The sequence below is a fragment of the Rattus rattus genome, chromosome 2 (assembly GCF_011064425.1).
Source record: "Rattus rattus isolate New Zealand chromosome 2, Rrattus_CSIRO_v1, whole genome shotgun sequence".
NCBI lineage: Eukaryota > Metazoa > Chordata > Mammalia > Rodentia > Muridae > Rattus > Rattus rattus.
In genome coordinates, this window is record NC_046155.1 from 158,546,996 (window position 1) to 158,568,773 (window position 21,778).

General features: G+C 39.6%; 1 pseudogene; it reads left to right on the forward strand.

Moving 5' to 3' along the window:
• The first annotated feature begins 3,121 nt into the window (after nucleotides 1-3,121).
• On the forward strand, nucleotides 3,122-3,886 carry LOC116894409 (annotated as a pseudogene).
• Nucleotides 3,887-21,778: the final 17,892 nt, after the last annotated feature.

Here is a 21,778-nt window from a genome sequence, read left to right on the forward strand (position 1 = left end):
GGAGAGCTGGGTTTATATACTCTCAGAAGCAGGTGTGGTGCCCAAGAGGGTCACCCTTGATGCATTTGTGTGCTTCCTGGTTTACAGCTGTGCAGTCGTCCGTGAATAGTTTTCTGAATAGTGTATTTATGAGTGTTGCAATTTTCTTATAGCTATGACCATGAGCTAGTCATGGGTGCTATGACTGTTCTACACCGATACTTATTCGTGGTGTCCAGGAAAAATCTGTTTTCCCTTATGGTCTGATTTTTATGTGTTTGCCCAAAGGTTCTGAAGAATATACTTTTTCCCCCATAGGAGACAATGTGAAGAAATCGCTCTTCTTTAGTTAATGAATTGCAAGTATCATTTTGGGTTCCTTTGAACACTAACCCTTGCATCATTTCTTATTTCCATTATTATTCTCTGTGGATGCCTGGCATTTCCCTTGTACTTCACCTGCACTAGCTATGGTGGAGCAAAATATATTGAATAAGATTGAACCTAAAAGGAGAGTGAAAACACACTCCTACGGTGGCTGCAAAGGCAGTACTGAAGCAGAGTCATAAGCACGGGACATTTTAGGCTGTTATGAATGGAGTCAAAGAAATGAAAGAAGGAGACTACTTCATAACCTATGTATCTGATATGACCTGAGGTGCCACTGGGTTCTCATCTGGTTTATACCAACATGAGTGAGTCAGTTTTAACTTTTCGGGGAAAGAGGCCCAGTTGACTATTGTCCTGTATCTTGTGGGTTCCACAGAAGGTTGTTTGCAAGAACTGATCCCAGAGAATGACTAAGTTTAGGTAAAGTGAAGAATTTCTAAGAGATGCTGATGCTGAACTGTAACACAGGGTGCAGACTATGGTCTCTAACTAAGGAAACATACAGAGGCTCTGTGGCTCTTGAGGACTTTTCGTTTCGTTGAGCTCTTAGAAGAGAGTCTGGAGCAGAACAACAAGTTCAAAAATCTCAACAAATCTCACCTTACACAGCTTTTATAATCAAAATGGTTTCTGGTAGATATCAGAATTGAGATACATATTTTGTCTTCAACACGTGGAACAGGGTTGAGAGAGAAAATCCTTTCAATTGTTTGCTTATTTGTAGAAGCTCAGAGTTTTATTTTGGTATCTCTGTGCAGGCCACATCTAAATACTATCTTCTAGGTGCATCTTTAATGTTATCACATAACTGTGCACACTTTAAGAGTAAAAATAAAGGACTGGTTTAAAAAATGATTGCTTAATGTTAGCAGAGGAAAGGAAGTGTTGATCTATCCATCATGTGCATTCCTAGCAATTCAATGTTTCCTATACCAATACCTAAAAAGTAACCTAAAATACTTCCACATACACATTCAAGTTACATGGTTAAGAGTTAATGAAATCACAACTTATTAGTAATGATAGACTAGCCAGTTGGGGAAATTGTGATTGACAAGGTGTGGAAAGCCATGACTCCCAACAAAACTTGGGTTACGCATGTTTTTCACATTTACTATTTTCCATGTAAACTGTTGAAGCTGTTCCATTTGGCTGGATAATATCAAGTAATGTAAGTATTACAATGACAAATGAACTCCCTCATACAATTCTCAGTCTATTATAAAGATGTCTGGCCTTTATTATCATGGTGACAACAGTCATAAAGCTTTGGAAAGCATTATTAGGATTCTTAAGACCAGATTACGAAATCAAATCATCAGGATTTGAGAAACTTGCTATATCTAATAGGAAATGGATTTTACCTTAACCTAGGTGATTGTTTTTTCCATCAGTGGGCTGTTGTGTTATTTATGTTGTTGTTTCATTTTTTTCTTTAACTAAAGATTAAAAAAAAAAAAACCCAAACCCTCATATTATTAGTATGCATAAAAGTCATTTAAAACAATTGCACAAAACTGAAACAGCAAATTCATTTGCTAGGACTAGGCGATAATTGTAAAAGCCTGCACATTTCAATTTTATTCTTATGACATGTACATGGTTATATGAGGAAGGTCCAAAATTTGTCTTAGCAGACATTATCTAGATATAGGTTGGATATAAAGTCCTGAGTGAAACTGACTTCTTAATTGTTTAATTGTTTTGATTAATTAAATCACATATTTATTAATAAGGTTTTTCATGTAACATATTTTGATCATTTCTCTTGTTCTCATTTACTTGCAGATCCTTCATATTCATTCAATTTCACATTCTCTCTCTTTGTCTCACTCTGTATCTTTCTCTTAAAATTTAAACAAAAATCTAAAGTACATACGCCACTGAAAAATTACTTATCAACTCTATCATGTGGCCAAGAAATAAAACATCAATATGAATTCTCTGTATCCAACAACAGGTTTTATTTTAAAAGTATAACATAATTTGATGTTTTCTGCACATTGTTTTCTTTTATTCCAGATCTCCCCCATTTTGAGAGGACTCCAGGATGAGAGGTAAGGCAGAGACCGATATAGCCCCATGGTTGTGATGCAGCCTCAGTTCTGTCACTTCTGGTCTTAAAAACTTCAACTTTCTTCTCTCTGTTCCTGGGTTCAATCTCATTTGACTTTTCTTGGCTAATACTGTTTCCCTGAATTTGCGTTAAACTGCATACGCAATGTCACATAATCCACACACAATACTGGAAAGCGAGAAAGGTGGGGACAAGTAAGACCCATCTTCAGTCCATTCATTAGAAAAAACACAAAAGTAATGGATGCCAATTCATTAACAGGAAGGGCCAGCAAATTATAGTCATGCTAACACATGGTGAAGAAAACTATTTTCCTCATAACATCCTATGACAAAACATGAGATATATGTCAAGAGAAAAAGAGGAAAAGCTTTTTTTTTGGGGGGCAGATAATATAATAGTCATTACTGTAAAAGTCATGGCATCTCATGGCATCTCATCATCTTTATTTAATAAAACGACAACACCTATAAACATGATGCAGAAAGGCAAATGCAATGCAATTACAGAGATTACTGAGTTTCACATTGTAAACCAGGAAGCACAACATGTCAGGTTGTAATGCCCTGTTACCACACCTGCTTCTTGAGAGCATATAAACCCAGCTTCCACAAGGTGACATTCAAACTCACAATCTCCTCCTAGATCCAGCTGAGCTCTCATCTCCCTCTCAACATGGCCTACAGCTGCTGCCTGGAAACTTCTCCTCCACCTCAGGAGCTGCCTTCCCTCCCTCAGGATCCTGCCTTGCCTTGCCTCTTCCTACCCCAGCAACCTGGTTCACACCACTACCAGCTGCCTCCCAGCACCTGTCAGCTTGGATCCCTCTCTGAACAGTGGCTGCCAGGAGACCTGCTGAGCCCATCAGCTGCCAGGAGGTCCTGTGTGGTGTCCAGCCCCTGCCAGAAGCCCCGGCTATACTACCCCAGGAGATACACACCTGCAGTCCCTGCCAGGGGACATATGCTGGCTCGCTGAGCTTTGGGTCCAGAAGCTGCAGTTCCCTGGGTTATGGATCTAGAATCTGCTACCCAGTGAGCTATGGAAATTGTGGCTTCAGATCCCTGAATTGTGGAGTCTATGGCTTCCCTTCCCTGAGTTATGGGTCCAGATGCTACTACCCAACCTACTTGGCTTCTAGTTCCTGCCAACCATGTTACAGACCAAGCTGTGGATTAGGCCTCTATGAAACCAACTGTTAAGCCTCCTATATCAGTCTATGCTCTCAAGATGTTTTCCTGCTTAACCATTCCTGATATCTTACCATCCTTCCATTAACAGCTTCTCTCTTCTCTAAATTCTGGCAGATTGTGAGATTAGTGGGTAAACTGATATTGTCTAGATGTTGTTACTCAAGGTGCTGCAGATCCAGTGGCTTTAGATCTCTGCATTATGGAGCACGTGGCTTCCTGTCCCCCAGTTATGGGTCCAGGTTCTTCTACTCAGTGTACTTGGCTTTTATTCCATTTCAACCTCACACATTGAAGCAGTGGATCTGGCGTTTTTCCATGCACCTGTTTCATCTTTGTAGTCTTTCAATATCAAAGTCACAGTCTCTATGTCCTTTGGCTGTTGTTTTTGTTCTTATTCCTTACCATTGTCTTGTCAACTGTCCATCAACTACTTCTTTCATCCTCAACCTCTGGCAAATTCTCGGATTCAAGATAACTCAAAAAATATGCTTTACTGTGTGTACTCTCAAATATATATATTTGGCTTTCATCTAAAAATGAAAATTTTAATCAAATAAATTTGATTTCTGCAATCTGACATTTCAATGTATCATTTGAATTCTTACCATTTTGCTTATAGAGTTTTCAGTTAAGTCTTTTTAAGTCTTTAACAGTAATCAGAAGGATTATTAGACTGGATAATTGTTTTGTCCATGGGGCTGTGTTAGTGGGAGTAGTCAGTTCTGGGAAGGCATTCATTGGCATCTGCAAACAGGGTCCAACCTACAATGAGAATGGCTTGAGATTGGAGGGCATTGAGTTCCTCTGTACCCAGCAAATTAAAGTCATTAACATGAGAACTGGAAATGCAAGTACCTAGGATATGATATTATATGATTCATATGGTAAAATTTGTACAGAAACAAACATTTATCTCTATCTAGAATTTGAATATAGATTTTCAGACAAGAAACAACGTGAGTTCAAACAACTCTCAGGACAGTTAGCTGTATGGTGTTAATGACAATATCCCTGTTTCTCCGGTTTGGGGTAGCATTCCTGCATCCCATCTCTATGTACGTGTATGGAAAATCAAGTAAGTTGTGCTCATAAGAAGCTGGGACAACTCGATGCTTCCCCAAGAGTCAATTTCATTCAACAGAAGAGTCATGTGTCTAGGATAATTTGAGGTTTTCTTCTTTGTCACTCTGGGTCTCAAAGACGACTTGGGGCTACACACCTGGGTGCAATCTGAGAACGAAGGTATTACAGGCATCATGAGAATTAAAGGTTGAAAAGATTTGAAAAAATTCAAATCTGGTTTTTGAAAAGTGTTTATTTTAGTGTTTTTATAAGCAAAAGCTGGAATGTACCATTCCAGGGACTCCCAGAGGGTTTTTGAAAAGTACATATTCTTCTAGTCCATGGAATGAAAGTAGTCAGGTTTCAGTTAAAAATTCCACCTTCAAGAATAAGTTATATAAATCAGGGAGTTATGTATATGTATGAATGTTTGTCTACATGTATGCATGTGGTTTACCTGAGTGTCTGGTGCCTGAAGATGACAGAAGAGGTTATTGGATATCCTGGAACTTTACATGCAAACAGCTGTTAGCTGTGAAGTGGGATTTGGAATTGAACCTGTATCTTCTTCAAGAGTATCAAGTAATCTTACCTACTGAACCATCACCCTAGCTCACATTGGACAGTTGGAAAGTGTTTGCTAACCATTTGTGTTTCTTTTATGAGATTTAATATTTATAATTACAGTTAAATTGTAATTTTATATATTTTTCGATTCCTGTCTTTAATTTTTTCCATGTTCCAATCCCCTAGTCCATACTCACAGCAATGGCATTTTTACTTTATTATTGATACACACACACACACACACACACACACACACATATGCATATATAGATATAGATATAGATATAGATATATAAAATCTGTTTAGTCTATTTAGTATTGCTTGTGTGTATGTTACCAAGTGTGTGGATTCACTACTTGGTTTTGGATAGCCAATTAGGAATCTTATCACCAGGGAAGACTTACTCTATCTTTCATCATTCCTTATTCGCCTGTAGTTCTTGATCTGGGATTGGCTTCCAATAGAATTTTCTCTTTAACAATAGCATGTCTATTAGTGTGAATTTTTCTGGTCCTATTTAGGCAACATTACTTTTGAGGTATCACGGGTATAGCTTCCCTGTGTTTTCAAGGAAACAGAATCTAAGAGTAGAATTTTATTTATCTGTCTCTTGCAATCTTTTTAATATCTTGTATGCTATTCCCTGAACTTTGGTAGCTGGAGTTGTGCTGGAGAAGTACCCATTAAGACTTGCCACCCAACAATCAGCCTCTGAGTTTTGACTTACTGTGGTTTCGGTAATGGTCTCTATCACTGCAGGAAGAAGCCTCTTTCAGAAGATATGAGAGATACACTTAATGGGAGGTTACTCTAAGTTTTTAGAATGAAGTTAGGAATCATGTTGGATTAATAATTGTCAGGAGGAGGTATTGCAGGGTTTTCCTTCCTTGAACTGGGCCTTAAGTCCAATTAGACTCCTGTTGGTTGTCACCAAGATTTGAATGTCACTGTGGCACCTTTAATGACATCTTGCCATGCTGGCCATTGTAGTTTATAGGTGTCCAGCTAGGTGTAACTATGGGTATCTCCCTCCTTTTGCAATTTACATAGCAGTCTCTGGTATTCTGAAAGCCAGTAATCACAAAGGAGGCTTTCAAATAAAATCAAAATGCCCAAGTTCTGGGTCCATAGTCTATCATGTTTTTGGAAATAAAACTTAACTTCTGGGAAGGCACCAAGGACAAGGACATTATCAATACTGTTTTGAGAGTTTGTTGGACTCTCCTGAACAACAACTCAAAAGGGGTTTCTTATTGTTCATGCCTAGTACTAGGGCCTTGTGATATATGTATCTATAATATAGCTATATCGTGTATATCTATATAATCCACATAAATACATAAAACATATATGTCACATATATATACATATACTATATAAATAATTTTCAAGTAAATTAAAAAAATATGATTTTTTTGGCCTTTTCAAACACCTTTAACATTTCTTTTGCTTCTTCTCTCCCTCTTCTACTGTATTGAGTACTCTTACTTCCACAGCTTAGTTTTAATTGGTTGTTTTATTGATGTTTAGTTCTTTAAGTTATTTGTATTGTCTAAAACCTAATGAAACACCAGATGGATCTCTGGCAAGGATTTTATCCCAATTAGTAGGCTGCTCCTTCACTTAACCGAAGTTGTCCTTTCCACAAGAAAATGTTGGGATTCCATGATTTCTCATTTGTCTATTGTTAGACTGACTTCATAGACTAGAGAAATCTTATCCAGAAGGTGCATGCCTGTGTCTATGAATTGAAATATATGGCTTACTCTATTCTCTAGAAGTTTAAGTGATTCAGGCATTATAATGAGGTCCTTGATCCATGGGGATTAAGTGAAGTGCAGGGTGGTAAATAAGGAAGGGTCCATCTTTTCTTTATGTTTAGAACCATATGTAAAAAAAGGTTGCCCATTCTTCAAGGACAAAGTTGTCCTTGTTACCACAGTAAAGTTTATGTACCTGTACTTGCTTGTGTGGCTGAATCTGAATCCTCTAATCTCTCTCATTTTTCTTGTGTCTGTTTTGTGTCAGTGACATATTGTCTTAATATTATGACTCCATAGTATATACGTTGAAATTAGTATAAAGCTTCTCATAGTTCAGGTTTCCATTCCAGGCTGTTTTGGCTGCCCTCAGTTGGATCACCACCTATGAGGATATTTGAATCTGCTCTTCCATATATGCTCGATTTCTGAGATTCAGCACCCTGTTGGTAGGTCCTCTCCTTCATTGAGTTAGGGTTGGCCTTCCAGAACCAGATCCTCTACTTGGATTCATTTCTATTCTGATACTCATTCTCCTCAAATCTAAACCACTCACTTCTATTCCTGACTGCACAGCTTCTGGTCTCTGTTTTAGAATTTGTGGTCTGTATTCCACTAGTCCATGTCATCCCCTGACTACTACTCTGAGTTCACAACTTCTATTGTCCTTAACTGGCAACCTTTGTGCTCCTCTGTCTGGTTAGTTCTGACCCTGTTCCTGGAACCATAACTTCCTGCTGCCCAAGTTGATGAACGTATGGCCAGTGCACCACTGCACTAGGTGGTTTCTCTAGTTTTATTTCCGTGAAACCGCGCCATCATCTCTGACTTCAGCTTGGCTTTTCCCTCTACTCAAGGCAAAGGAATAAAATCTACAAGAAAACTACATCACCTCTAACCTGATTGAAGCTGAGCCTTGGAGGAGCTTTAGGAAGACATCACAGATCTTGAACCAACTCTCTCTCCCCTGAGGTTGGTGTGCTTCTCCTTACACGTTTCAAACAGAGGCTCAGGATGGTTCCCACAACACAGCACGTGAGGATATCAGCATTATTAAGGAAATTTCCAAGCTTTTTGTTTATCTGAGCACTTCCTTTCACACACTGGACTTAAATATTTTTGTCTTCATTTATATGGAACCCAATAAATTTTATACCTTATTATTGATGCTGAAATTTTCATTTAACATCTTTATTATTCTATTTTCCTGATACAACCAAAAATCGTATTTTTTTAAGTATCAGGAAATCATCATTGTTTTTGAGCCTAATTTGCAATGAAATGACAGTCTTCCTATTATTAAGGACTCCTTCATAAAGAAAAAATATCCAGTAACACAACAAAAAATGTCACTTTGGTTACAAAAAATACAATTAAGGAAATACATTCATCTTTATTGTCTCCTAAATATGTAAATTCAGAAACTAAAACCAACGTAATAATAATAGGAACAATATATTGAGGTGTCAACTTGTACCAATTTATTGGATTAAACATTCTATTTTAAATGCTTATGTGTATATGAAGAGCCATAACTGGGAATTAGACATTAACCCAACATGAAGGTGAAAGGAACCATTAATGAGAGGATGGAGATAGAAGTGCAACAAGAAAACAAAAGCTACAGGAAGCAAGACTTTAATAAGCTGAGAATATAGAAACCTAACAGTCCATTCCACAGGATCCAGTCCCAAATTGTGGTCTCTAACAAGAATAATGGGAGATACTAGGAGCCAAGTGGACTGGCTAGGAGAATTCAGATCCATAATACAGAGAAAGGAAGGCGGAGACTCCATAATTTAGAGATCTGTAGCCACTTGATATGCTGTGTCTGACTCCGTAACCCAGCAAGTAGCAGCTGCTGATGTCAAAGGCCAGATATCATCATGGGTTGCATGACAGGAACTGCTGAGATAGGAGATGTTGGGGTAGTTGCAGGGCATCTGGCAGGTTCTGGATACTATGTAGGATCTGCTCAAGGGCTCAGTACAAGTCTCCTGACAGTGCAGAAAAGGAGCCCAGCTTGCAGGTGCTGGGGAAAGCAGCTGGTAGTAGTGTAGACCAGGTTGCTGGGATAGAAAGAGACTCAAGATGAATCTGAGGCGGGAAGGCATTAGCTAAGAGAGAAAGAGAGAAGTTTCCAGGGAAGCAGTTACAGGCCACATTGAGATTTGGACTTAGTTGTGTTTAACTGAAAATATTCAGAATTTTAATGCACCCTACAGATAGGCCATTTATCTGCTCTCATAAATAGATGTGGTGACCCACGTTTCATCTTGGTCATATTTGTATGCTTCCTGGGATACAAATGTGGAACTCAGCAATCTCTCTGTAATTATAGTTTCACTTGAATAATTTTCTGTACGCTATAGTTATGTGTGTTGTAACTTACTCATAGAAAGAGCTCTGACCTACCCCTGTGTTTTTACCCTAACATTTATTTCATCATGTCCAGGAAAGTTCCCCATCTTCCTCTTGACATTGTTAGTGGTGATCTGCTATAGTATGTTAGGAGAGCAATGTTATTATTTCTTTCCTGAAGTTGGGGTGTGTTTCCTGAGAAATCTACTAAAGACTGTACTCTCAGTGTGATTTCTCATTTTCCAATATTCTTCTTTGTGGATTACAGAACATGTTTCACTTCTAGTAACAAAGGCACAAAATTAGCCAAGGAAAATGGAACACTACTGAACCTATGTAGAAAGAGAAAGACAGGTAATGGATAGAGTTGTTTATGTTTCCTCATGATCCTCTTCAGGGAAAATCTGAAGAAGAAAACTGTAGGATGAATAAATTTCAAATCTTGCTTATGCTGCATTGAAAATAAAATCATTGTTGGTAGATGTCAGAGAATTGAAATAGATATTTTTCTTTAGCATGTCAGAGGAGTTTGACAATAAAATTAATTTGGTAGTGATAATGATTTTTTAAAACCTAGAATTTAATTTCAAAGAGTAGGCATAGCTTATATGTGAATAATGTTCTAAAAAAAAAAAAGCCCATTCTTGTCTGTACTTAACCAGAATAAAAACTAGTATGAGAAGCCTGCTTTAAAGATGATCACTTACTGTTATCAAATGAAAAGGTGTATTGGTGTATAGATTTGATGGGCAGGTTTTCCTTTATTTTAATAATTTACCCTCATGCTTAAAAATATTTGGCAGGAATTTCTAGAGGTAAAAACTCACTAAAACACTGGCTTGTAATTATTCTAATTCTAATTTAGGTTCAGTGAAATGAGGGCTCAAAAATAATGTCACAAAAAGTGATGAAGACAGTGATTGGCAAGCTAAGAAAAATTGTACTTGCCAAGATGGCTTACATATGTATAATTTATATTTATTTCTACTCTGAATGGTAGATTTTGTTTGGGAAGTGTTTGGGAATGATACTCCTGTATTTATCACAGTCAAAAATGCCTTAAAAGATTCTCAATTTATATTTTTAGGTCCAAATTCTAGCAGTTCAACAAAAGTCAGCATTCCTCAGGGAAGACAGTTCCCCTCTACCAAGAGCCATTTCTTTATTGGTGGCAGAAAGAGGCAAATGGCATGTGTGTGGTGCCTACTAGCTACCAAGTTACATGTGTCTTCCAGGTTCCCTCACATCGACAAGTACCTGTTACACATTTCAGGGTCTATGCAGACACCCTGGCTTTTTCTCATTGACTCCTACTCCAAACCTCTCTAGTCCATGGACTTCCCTTCTCCCAGCTTCTTCTTTCTCCTATAACCCTGCTATATCAGCAATGGTCCCTTTGGGTCCCCTCTTTTTCCTCTCATAGTCATCTCTTTCTCTTCCCTCCCACTCTCCTTGTCTCTCTTTCCTCTCATGGCCAAGTCCAGACTGCTGGCCATGTTCACTCTACCATGGACTCTCCAGAAGTCTCTGACTGTGCTCTCCTCAGATCTACAATAAACACCCTCAACCACACCTGGGAGTGCTCATGTTCTCCCTTATATGATATTATTTATGACAATATCATACTTTGTCAAACTTGTGAGATTTATTATCAATTTGACAAAATGTTAAGGGTTTATAAAGCTTTGTTAATTCATCTGGATCAGATGAAGAAATCAATTAAAACATTTTATAGATCTGGCATGGGGTTGGTTCCATTTTACCCTCAGTGATTCTTTTCTTCTGCTACTGGCAAGGAATGATAAATGCATGCTTTTCAGTTTTCCTTTAGGCATCGGTGTATGCAATGAGTCAACATATCCTTTCATCTGTTGAGAATGAGTGATCACCTTTTAAAGAAGCCAATAAAGAGAGTCCGGGGCCGGGCGGATCCCTGCCCTCAGCAGCTCTCTGCTCCCGGACCCCCTGGAGGGGAGTTCTCGCCGCCTGGTCGGGCGGGCACTCCTGAGGCAGCAGAGCGGAGGAGACCACCAACGCTGCCCACCCCTGCCCACATCCCTGGCCCAGGAGGAAACTGTTAACGGCCTCTGGGTACCCGTAGAGGAGGGCCCAGGAGCAGCAGGACCGCTGCACCTGAGACACCGCCATAATCTGAAGGGACCTACCGCATAAACAGTTCTCTGCACCCAAATCCTGTGGGAGGGAGAGCTAAACCTTCAGAGAGGCAGACACGCCTGCGAAACCAGAAGAGACTGCACTCTGCACACATTACTGATTCCAGAGGAAAACACCAAACTCCATCTGGAACCCTGGTGCACGGAGGCTCCCGGAAAGGACGATGCAGATCTTCTGGTTGCTGCCGCCGCAGAGAGCCCATGGGCAGCACCCCTCGAGCTAACTTGAACCTCGGGACCACAGGTAAGACCAACTTTCTGCTGCAAGTGACCTGCCTGGTGAACTCAAGACACAGGTCCACAGGAACAGCTGAAGACCTGTAGAGAGGAAAAACTACACGCCCGAAAGCAGAACACTCTGTCCCCATAACTGACTGAAAGAGAGGAAAACAGGTCTACAGCACTCCTGACACACAGGCTTATAGGACAGTTCAGCCACTGTCAGAAATAGCAGAACAAAGTAACACTAGAGATAATCTGATGGCGAGAGGCAAGCGCAGGAACCCAAGCAACAGAAACCAAGACTACATGACATCATCGGAGCCCAATTCTCCCACCAAAACAAACATGGAATATCCAAACACACCAGAAAAGCAAGATCTAGTTTCAAAATCATATTTGACCATGATGCTGGAGGACTTCAAGAAAGACGTGAAGAACTCCCTTAGAGAACAAGTAGAAGCCTACAGAGAGGAATCGCAAAAATCCCTGAAAGAATTCCAGGAAAACACAATCAAACAGTTGAAGGAATTAAAAATGGAAATAGAAGCAATCAAGAAAGAACACATGGAAAAAACCCTGGATATAGAAAACCAAAAGAAGAGACAAGGAGCTGTAGATACAAGCTTCACCAACAGAATACAAGAGATGGAAGAGAGAATCTCAGGAGCAGAAGATTCCATAGAAATCATTGACTCAACTGTCAAAGATAATGTAAAGCAGAAAAAGCTACTGGTCCAAAACATACAGGAAATCCAGGACTCAATGAGAAGATCAAACCTAAGGATAATAGGTATAGAAGAGAGTGAAGACTCCCAGCTCAAAGGACCAGTAAATATCTTCAACAAAATCATAGAAGAAAACTTCCCTAACCTAAAAAAAGAGATACCCATAGGCATACAAGAAGCCTACAGAACTCCAAATAGATTGGACCAGAAAAGAAACACCTCCCGTCACATAATAGTCAAAACACCAAACGCACAAAATAAAGAAAGAATATTAAAAGCAGTAAGGGAAAAAGGCCAAGTAACCTATAAAGGCAGACCTATCAGAATCACACCAGACTTTTCGCCAGAAACTATGAAGGCCAGAAGATCCTGGACTGATGTCATACAGACCCTAAGAGAACACAAATGCCAGCCCAGGTTACTGTATCCTGCAAAACTCTCAATCAACATAGATGGAGAAACCAAGATATTCCATGACAAAACCAAATTTACACAATATCTTTCTACAAATCCAGCACTACAAAGGATAATAAATGGTAAAGCCCAACATAAGGAGGCAAGCTATACCCTAGAAGAAGCAAGAAACTAATCGTCTTGGCAACAAAACCAAGAGAAGAAAAGCACACAAACATAACCTCACATCCAAATATGAATACAACCGGAAGCAATAATCACTATTCCTTAATATCTCTCAACATCAATGGCCTCAACTCCCCAATAAAAAGACATAGATTAACAAACTGGATACTCAACGTGGACCCTGCATTCTGCTACCTACAGGAAACACACCTCAGAGACAAAGACAGACACTACCTCAGAGTGAAAGGCTGGAAAACAACTTTCCAAGCAAATGGTCGGAAGAAGCAAGCTGGAGTAGCCATTCTAATATCAGATAAAATCAATTTTCAACTAAAAGTCATCAAAAAAGATAAGGAAGGACACTTCATATTCATCAAAGGAAAAATCCACCAAGATGAACTCTCAATCCTAAATATCTATGCCCCAAATACAAGGGCACCTACATACGTAAAAGAAACCTTACTAAAGCTCAAAACACACATTGCACCTCACAGAATAATAGTGGGAGATTTCAACACCCCACTCTCATCAATGGACAGATCATGGAAACAGAAATCAAACAGAGATGTAGACAGACTAAGAGAAGTCATGAGCCAAATGGACTTAACGGATATTTATAGAACATTCTATCCTAAAGTAAAAGGATATACCTTCTTCTCAGCTCCTCATGGTACTTTCTCCAAAATTGACCATATAATTGGTCAAAAAACGAGCCTCAACAGGTACAGAAAGATAGAAATAATCCCATGAGTGCTATCGGACCACCACGGCCTAAAGCTGGTCTTCAATAACAGTAAGGGAAGAATGCCCACATATACATTGAAGTTGAACAATGCTCTACTCAATGATAACCTGGTCAAGGAAGAAATAAAGAAAGAAATTAAAGACTTCTTAGAATTTAATGAAAATGAAGGTGCAACATACCCAAACTTATGGTTCACAATGAAAGCTGTGCTAAGAGGAAAACTCATAGCGCGGAGTGCCTGCAGAAAGAAACAGGAAAGAGCATATGTCAGCAGCTTGACAGCACACCTAAAAGCTCTAGAACAAAAAGAAGCAAATACACCCAGGAGGAGTAGAAGGCAGGAAATAATCAAACTCAGAGCCGAAATCAACCAAGTAGAAACAAAAAGGACCATAGAAAGAATCAACAGAACCAAAAGTTGGTTCTTTGAGAAAATCAACAAGATAGATAAACCCTTAGCCAGACTAACGAGAGGACACAGAGAGTGTGTCCAAATTAACAAAATCAGAAATGAAAAGGGAGACATAACTACAGATTCAGAGGAAATTCAAAAAATCATCAGATCTTACTATAAAAGCCTATATTCAACAAAACTTGAAAATCTGCAGGAAATGGACAATTTCCTAGACAGATACCAGGTACCGAAGTTAAATCAGGAACAGATAAACCAGTTAAACAACCCCATAACTCCTAAGGAAATAGAAGAAGTCATTAAAGGTCTCCCAACCAAAAAGAGCCCAGGTCCAGACGGGTTTAGTGCAGAATTCTATCAGACCTTCATAGAAGACCTCGTACCAATATTATCCAAACTATTCCACAAAATTGAAACAGATGGAGCACTACCGAATTCCTTCTTTGAAGCCACAATTACTTTATATCTAAACCACACAAAGACCCAACAAAGAAAGAGAACTTCAGACCAATTTCCCTTATGAATATCGATGCAAAAATACTCAATAAAATTCTGGCAAAACTAATCCAAGAACACATCAAAACAATCATCCACCATGATCAAGTAGGCTTCATCCCAGGCATGCAGGGATGGTTTAATATCTGAGGAAAACCATCAACGTGATCCATTATATAAACAAACTGAAAGAGCAAACCACATGATCATTTCATTAGATGCTGAGAAAGCATTTGACAAAATTCAACACCCCTTCATGATAAAAAAGTCCTGGAAAGAATAGGAATTCAAGGCCCATACCTAAACATAGTAAAAAGCCATATACAGCAAAACCAGTTGCTAACATTAAACTAAATGGAGAGAAACTTGAAACAATCCCACTAAAATCAGGGACTAACAAGGCTGCCCTCTCTCCCTACTTATTCAATATAGTTCTTGAAGTTCTAGCCAGAGCAATCAGACAACAAAAGGAGGTCAAGGGGGAGAGATCGAAAAAAGAAGAAGTCAAAAAATATCACTATTTGCAGATGATATGATAGTATATTTAAGTGATCCCAAAAGTTCCACTATAGAACTACTAAAGCTGATAAACAACTTCAGCAAAGTGGCTGGGTATAAAATTAACTCAAATAAATCAGTAGCCTTCCTCTACACAAAAGAGAAACAGGCCGAGAAAGAAATTAGGGAAATGACACCCTTCATAATAGATCCAAATAATATAAAGTACCTCGGTGTGACTTTAACCAAGCAAGGGAAAGATCTGTACAATAAGAACTTCAAGACTCTGAAGAAAGAAATTGAAGAAGATCTCAGAAGATGGAAAGATCTCCCATGCTCATGGATTGGCAGGATTAATATAGTAAAAATGGCCATTCTGCCAAAAGCGATCTACAGATTCAATGCAATCCCCATCAAAATACCAATCCAATTCTTCAAAGAGTTAGACAGAACAATTTGCAAATTCATCTGGAATAACAAAAAACCCAGGATAGCTAAAACTATCCTCAACAATAAAAGGACTTCAGGGGGAATCACTATCCCAGAACTCAAGCAGTATTACAGAGCAATAGTGATAAAAACTGCATGGTATTGGTACAGAGACAGACAGATAGACCAATGGAACAGAATTGAAGACCCAGAAATGAACCCACACACCTATGGGCACTTGATTTTTGAGAAAGGAGCCAAAACCATTCAATGGAAAAAAGATAGCATTTTCAGCAAATGGTGCTGGTTCAGCTGGAGGTCAACATGTAGAAGAATGCAGATCGATCCATGCTTATCACCCTGTACAAAGCTTAAGTCCAAGTGGATCAAGGACCTCCACATCAAACCAGATACACTCAAACTAATAGAAGAAAAACTAGGGAAGCTTTTGGAACACATGGGCACTGGAGAAAATTTCCTGAACAAAACACCAATGGCTTATGCTCTAAGATCAAGAATCGACAAATGGGATCTCATAAAACTGCAAAGCTTCTGTAAGGCAAAGGACACTGTGGTTAGGACAAAACGGCAACCAACAGATTGGGAAAAGATCTTTACCAATCCTACAACAGATAGAGGCCTTATATCGAAAATATACAAAGAACTCAAGAAGTTAGACCGCAGGGAGACAAATAACCCTATTAAAAAATGGGGTTCAGAGCTAAACAAAGAATTCACAGCTGAGGAATGCCGAATGGCTGAGAAACACCTAAAGAAATGTTCAACATCTTTAGTCATAAGGAAATGCAAATCAAAAAACAACCCTGAGATTTCACCTCACACCAGTGAGAATGGCTAAGATCAAAAACTCAGGTGACAGCAAATGCTGGCGAGGATGTGGAGAAAGGGGAACACTCCTCCATTGTTGGTGGGGTTGCAGACTGCTACAACCATTCTGGAAATCAGTCTGGAGGTTCCTCAGAAAATTGGACATTGAACTGCCTGAGGATCCAGCTATACCTCTCCTGGGCATATACCCAAAAGATGCCCCAACATATAAAAAAAGACACGTGCTCCACTATGTTCATTGCAGCCTTATTTATAATAGCCAGAAGCTGGAAAGAACCCAGATGCCCTTCAATAGAGGAATGGATACAGAAAATGTGGTACATCTACACAATGGAATATTACTCAGCTATCAAAAACAATGACTTTATGAAATTCTAGGCAAATGGTTGGAACTGGAAAATATCATCCTGAGTGAGCTAACCCAATCACAGAAAGACATACATGGTATGTACTCATTGATAAGTGGCTATTAGCCCAAATGCTTGAATTACCCTAGATGCCTAGAACAAATGAAACTCAAGACGGATGATCAAAATGTGAATGCATATGGCTCCTGAGAGACACAGCCAGAATACAGCAAATACAGAGGCGTATGCCAGCAGGAAACCACTGAACTGAGAACAGGACCCCCGTTGAAGGAATCAGAGAAAGAACTGGAAGAGCTTGAAGGAGCTCGAGACCCCATATGTACAGCAATGCCAACCAAACAGAGCTTCCAGGGACTAAGCCACTACCCAAAGACTATACATGGACTGACCCTGGACTCTGACCTCATAGGTAGCAATGAATATCCTAGTAAGATCACCAGTGGAAGGGGAAGCCCTGGGTCCTGCTAAGACTGAACCCCAGTGAACTAGACTGTTGGGAGAGGGAAGCAAGGGGAGGGTTGGGAGGGAACACCCATAAGGAAGGGGAGGGGAGGGGGATGTTTCGAAACCAGGAAAGGGAATAACACTCGAAATGTATATAAGAAATACTCAAGTTAATAATAATAAAAAAATATATAAAAAAAGAAGGCAATAAAATAATTATTTTTCCCAAATAGTAATTTATATTACTGAGTTATGTTATTTTAGGAAATAATAATAATTTCCTAAAATAATAACTATTTTCCACTCAAAAACTGAATAGTTTGTAGTACACATAGAGTGGTCAACAGGTATACTTAGTAGACACTAAGTAAACGTAGGTGCCTCCGAGGCTGGGTGAGCACAGAATAAATATGCATAAATAAGAACTGATCATGTAACATGATTTCCTTCATCCACCCTACATAACACACCCAAGGGAAAACATGAATTCTCTGTTACCCAGCAAAACCAGATTTTACTTCTAAAAAAATACAAGCATGATCGAATCTACTCAGATTTTGTCCACATTTATTTTCCTTCCTCAAATCTTTGACAGGAGATGGGTCAAGAGAAAGAGTGAAAGTTCTTTATACGACACCTATACAGATACATGAAGTGTAGCCTCATGTTACTCAGCAAACCCCTTTGTTAAGGCTGGTTACCAGACACTCCTAGGAATCCCTATTTCTTCTCCAGGCACAGTTAGAGTCTAGGGGAGCCCATGCGGAGAAAAACTTCTATGAAAACTATATCAGAGCAATCAGACAACAAAAGGAGGTCAAGGGGATACAGATCGGAAAAGAAGAAGTCAAAATATCACTATTTGCAGAAGATACGATAGTATATTTAAATGATCCCAACAGTTCCACCAGAGAACTACTAAAGCTGATAAACAACTTCAGCAAAGTGGCTGGGTATAAATTTAACTCAAATAAATCAGTAGCCTTCCTCTACACAAAAGAGAAATAAGCCGAGAAAGAAATTAGGGAAACGACACCCTTCACAATAGACCCAAATAATATAAAGTACCTTGGTGTGACTTTAACCAAGCAAGTAAAAGATCTGTACAATAAGAACTTCAAGACTCTGAAGAAAGAAATTGAAGAAGACCTCAGAAGATGGAAAGATCTCCCATGCTCATGGATTGGCAGGATTAATAAAGTAAAAATGGCCATTTTACCAAAAGCGATCTACAGATTCAATGCAATCCCCATCAAAACACCAATCCATTTCTTCACAGAGTTAGACAGAACAATTTGCAAATTCATCTGGAATAACAAAAAACCCAAGATAGCTAAAACTATCCTCAACAATAAAAGGACTTCAGGGGGAATCACTATCCCTGAACTCAAGCAGTATTACAGAGCAATAGTGATAAAAACTGCATGGTATTGGTACAGAGACAGACAGATAGACCAATGGAACAGAATTGAAGACCCAGAAATGAACCCACACACCTATGGGCACTTGATTTTTGAGAAAGGAGCCAAAACCATCCAATGGAAAAAAGATAGCATTTTCAGCAAATGGTGCTGGTTCAGCTGGAGGTCAACATGTAGAAGAATGCAGATCGATCCATGCTTATCACCCTGTACAAAGCTTAAGTCCAAGTGGATCAAGGACCTCCACATCAAACCAGATACACTCAAACTAATAGAAGAAAAACTAGGGAAGCTTTTGGAACACATGGGCACTGGAGAAAATTTCCTGAACAAAACACCAATGGCTTATGCTCTAAGATCAAGAATCGACAAATGGGATCTCATAAAACTGCAAAGCTTCTGTAAGGCAAAGGACACTGTGGTTAGGACAAACGGCAACCAACAGATTGGGAAAAGATCTTTACCAATCCTACAACAGATAGAGGCCTTATATCCAAAATATACAAAGAACTCAAGAAGTTAGACCGCAGGGGAGACAAATAACCCTATTAAAAATGGGGTTCAGAGCTAAACAAAGAATTCACAGCTCCTCAGCCGAATGGCTGAGAAACACCTAAAGAAATGTCAACATCTTTAGTCATAAGGGAAATGCAAATCAAAACAACCCTGAGATTTCACCTCACACCAGTGAGAATGGCTTAGATAAAAAACTCAGTTGACAGCAGATGCTGGCGAGGATGTGGAGAAAGAGGAACACTCCTCCATTGTTGGTGGGATTGCAAACTGGTACAACCATTCTGGAAATCAGTCTGGAGGTTCCTCAGAAAATTGGACATTGAACTGCCTGAGGATCCAGCTATACCTCTCTTGGGCATATACCCAAAAGATGTCCCAACATATAAAAAAGACACGTGCTCCACTATGTTCATTGCAGCCTTATTTATAATAGCCAGAAGCTGGAAAGAACCCAGATGCCCTTCAACAGAGGAATGGATACAGAAAATGTGGTACATCTACACAATGGAATATTACTCAGCTATCAAAAACAATGACTTTATGAAATTCTAGGCAAATGGTTGGAACTGGAAAATATCATCCTGAGTGAGCTAACCTAATCACAGAAAAGACATACATGGTATGTACTCATTGATAAGTGGCTATTAGCCCAAATGCTTGAATTACCCTAGATGCCTAGAACAAATGAAACTCAAGACGGATGATCAAAATGTGAATGCTTCACTCCTTCTTTAAAAGGGGAACAAGAATACCCTTGGCAGGGAATAGAGAGGCAAAGATTAAAACAGACACAGAAGGAACACCCATTCAGAGCCTGCCCACATGTGGCCCATACATATACAGCCACCCAATTAGACAAGATGGATGAAGCAAAGAAGTGCAGGCCTACAGAGCCGGATGTAGATCTCTCCTGAGAGACACAGCCAGAATACAGCAAATACAGAGGCGAATGCCAGCAACAAACCACTGAAGTGAGAATAGGACCCCTGTTGAAGGAATCAGAGAAAGAACTGGAAGAGCTCGAAGGGGCTCGAGACCCCATATGAACAACAATGCCAAGCAACAAGAGCTTCCAGGGACTAAGCCACTACCCAAAGACTATACATGGACTGACTCTCGGCTCCAACCTCATAGGTAGCAATGAATAGCCTAGTAAGGGCACCAGTGGAAGGGGAAGCCCTTGGTCCTGCTAAGACTGAACCCCAAGTGAACATGATTGTTGGGGGGGGAGGCGGCAATGGGGAAAGGGAAGGGAACACCCATAAAGAAGGGAGGGAAGGGATTCGGGGATGTTTGCCTGGAAACCGGAAAGGGAATAACACTCGAAATGTAAATAAGAAATACTCAAGTTAATAAAAAAAAAAAAAAAAAAAGAAAACTATATCTGGGTCATCCACAGTCAGAGAAATCCCCTGTTTCCTAAAGTGTGAGAATGAACAGCACCATGATTTCATATGTAAGAACTGGTATGACCTCAGGGACACGTTAGACACACAGGATCTCAGGTATCAGTTTCCTGTCATCCCTTGTGGGTCTAATACCTTTTCATTCATAAAGCTCTAAATGTCGAGACTTGTGATCATATCTCGGTTCTGCACCTTGATGCCTCACAGGTATGGACGTTACCTCACTGTGCCTCTCTACCCATGTTCAATCTTAAGTCAGTTTTTCCTGATGTATGTCTGCTATTGGAGGAGACATGCATGCTGATCCTGTGGGACCCTCATACGAGATATGGAAAATTTGAAAGGATGCAGCCACGTATGGTTATTTCATGTATATTTCATATGGAATTGAAAGTAAGGCTTCACATTCTTAAACAGGAAAAATGATTATTCTCATTTTATACCATGAAAGACAAGCATAAAGCATTATCCCTCGTGTAATCACTCTCTCTCTTTCCCTCCCCTCCCCTCTCTCTCCCTCCCTACCCTCTCTCTCATATGAAAATAAGGGATTTTTCCTGGATAGTATGTGATAAACTTTGGTGTAAAACTGTTGTGACATTTTCGAGATATGGGATAGCTTTTCTGTGTATTATGGAAATTTCATCCCTAAATAAACTGTAGTGAAAAGGGATTGAGTGGAAGTGTAAGCACAGAGAGAATCCAGCACTCTCTCTTATAAAAGAGAAGACAGAGGAATGAGCAGGACCGAGCCTATTGGTACCACACCTTTTGTTGAGAGGATTTAAGTCCATCCTTTCACATTGTGAAAATTTCCTCAGAATCTTCTAGTTATATCTTGTTGAGTTCATATACTCTCCGCATGGCCTGCTGCTCTGGAAACTTCTCCCACTCCCGTAGGTGCTGCCTAACCTGCCCTGGTTCCTCATGTGGCTCTAGGAAGCAACCTTGTCTACAACATGACCAACTACAATTCCGGAACCAGCCAGCTGGAATCCTCCCTGCACAGTGTCTGTCAGGAGAGTTGCATTGAGCCCATCAGCTGTCAAAGGTTCTGCATGCTGCCTAGCCCTTGCCAGATGCCCTGCTAAACCCCAGGATTTCT